Here is a 2,248-nt window from a genome sequence, read left to right on the forward strand (position 1 = left end):
GAAGTGTTCTAGACATGGAAGGAGGAGCTCATTCATGATGCTTCTGGCCCAATGGCTTGGCGTTGTTGCCAATAACGCTAGCCTTAATGCACGTTGGCAACGTGCATGGTGTTTTCCTGGGAGTGAGCTTTGAGACTTGGGCGTTGCTGGCCCAAGTTATTGCCAACAACTTGCTTTTCTTCTTCTTGACTCTTCTCTCATGCCTAATGTTGCCCAGAATTTGAGTGTCAATCCTCTGCTTCAATATGGACTATCATACATCATTGGAAAGCTCAGAGTGTCTTCTTTCTAATGCACTTGGAATCATCTTAATTGGAGCTTTGTAGCTCAAGTTATGCTTCCTCAAAGAAGGTAAGGTCAGGCTGCCAAGTTGTTGCCGAACACGCCCCTTTCTTCTCAAGTTGGCAACGTGCCAAGCCTCCCAAGGCTAGAACATGGGGCTGGCGTTGTCCTCAAACACGCCCCCTTGTTGGCACGTTGGCAACGTGCTCGTGCTCCCTTCCAGGGCTGCTTTCTAGCCTTCAACTTTGCTTGTCACGTTGCCTTGGAACACGCCTTTAGAAGCTGGCGTTGGCAACGTGCTCGAGCCTTCCTCCAGGCTCCATGCTTGTTGCTTGGCGTTGTCCTTGAACACACCTATGTTTCCTGGTGTTGGCAACGTGGGTGGAGATCCAAGGCTTGGTGCCTTCCAAGCATTACTTCCTGGCGTTGCCTTGGAACACGCCATTGTACATTCAAGTTGGCAACTTGCTTTGAAGCTTCCAATTCACCTTCCAGGGCTACTTGGCGTTATTGCCAAGCACTCAAGTGATAATGCACATTGGCAACGCTCAAGTCTCTTTCTCCTCGCCAAGCTTGCTATGTCCCTAATCTTTCTTGCTCAAATTCTTGCTCCATAGCCTTCTTACTTCATTACCTATCATTAACCCAAGAAATTGTCTCAAAGTATTGCCATTCCATGCAATCAATTTCATGAGATTCATTCATACTCATTCATTTATGTATTCCTTAAATCATTTGCATAAATTTGGCTACAATCAACATGTTCCTTGATATTCTCATGCATGAAGACAAAACTCATAAAAATACTTGTTTATTTAGAGAAAAATGAGTGAAACTAAGCTAAAACCAACCAAACTAACTAGCTAATATAGCAAGTATGCAAATGCATCAATCCTCCAGCAGAGCTATCTAAGGACATCTTAGACAGTTTAGACAGACTATCATAGAAGATATCTATGATGTTCCACTCAGAAAGCATGTCAGAAGGACACTTTCTGATCGATTGTTTGTATCTTTCCCAAGCTTCATAGAGGGATTCACCTTCCTTCTGTCTGAAGGTTTGGACTTCCACTCTAAGCTTACTCAATTTTTGAGGTGGAAAGAACTTTGCCAAGAAGGAATTGACTAGCTTTTTCCAAGAGTTCAGGCTTTCTTTAGGTTGTGAGTCCAACCATATCCTAGCTCTGTCTCTTACAGCAAAAGGGAATAGCATAAGTCTGTAGATCTCAGGTTCAATCCCATTGGTTTGACAGTGTCACAGATTTGCAAGAATTCAGCTAAAAACTGATGAGGATCTTCCAATGAAAGTCCATGAAACTTGCAATTATGTTGCATTAGAGAAACTAATTGAGGCTTAAGCTCAAAGTTGTTTGCTCCAATGGCAGGGATAGAGATGCTTCTCCCATAGAAGTCGGGAGTAGGTGCAGTAAAGTCACCCAGCACCTTCCTTGCATTGTTGGCATTGTTGTTGTTTTCGGCTGCCATGTCTTCTTCTTTGAAGAATTCTGCTAGGTCCTCTACAGAGAGTTGTGCTTTAGCTTCTCTTAGCTTTCGCTTCAAGGTCCTTTCAGGTTCAGGGTCAGCCTCAACAAGAATGCTTTTGTCTTTGCTCCTGCTCATATGAAAGAGAAGAGAACAAGAAAATATAGAATACTCTATGTCACAGTATAGAGATTCCTTGAGGTGTCAGAGGAAAAGAAAAATAGAAGGAAGAGGTAGAAGAATTCGAACTTAGAAAGATAGAGTTTGAATTGTACATGTTAGTCCATAAATAGAAGGATGTGAGAAGAGGGGAAGAAATAAATTACAAAGATTTTAAAAACATTTTGAAAATTGATTGATGATTTTCGAAAACTAAGATTGAGAAAGAAGTAAAGTGATTTTTGAAAAAGATTTTGAAATTAGAAATCAAAAAGATATGATTAAAAACTATTTTGAAAAAGATGTGGTTAAGAAGATATGATTG

At 41.2% G+C, this 2,248-nt stretch overlaps 1 non-coding gene across 1 annotated transcript; it reads left to right on the forward strand.

The window, feature by feature from the left end:
* Positions 1-1,255: 1,255 nt before the first annotated feature.
* Positions 1,256-1,363, forward strand: LOC127741787 (small nucleolar RNA R71). Its single transcript, XR_008002992.1, has one exon. It is a non-coding gene; the product is annotated as a small nucleolar RNA R71 (small nucleolar RNA).
* The last annotated feature ends 885 nt before the right edge of the window (positions 1,364-2,248 follow it).

This window comes from Arachis duranensis, chromosome 9 (assembly GCF_000817695.3).
Source record: "Arachis duranensis cultivar V14167 chromosome 9, aradu.V14167.gnm2.J7QH, whole genome shotgun sequence".
Classification (NCBI taxonomy): Eukaryota; Viridiplantae; Streptophyta; class Magnoliopsida; order Fabales; family Fabaceae; genus Arachis; species Arachis duranensis.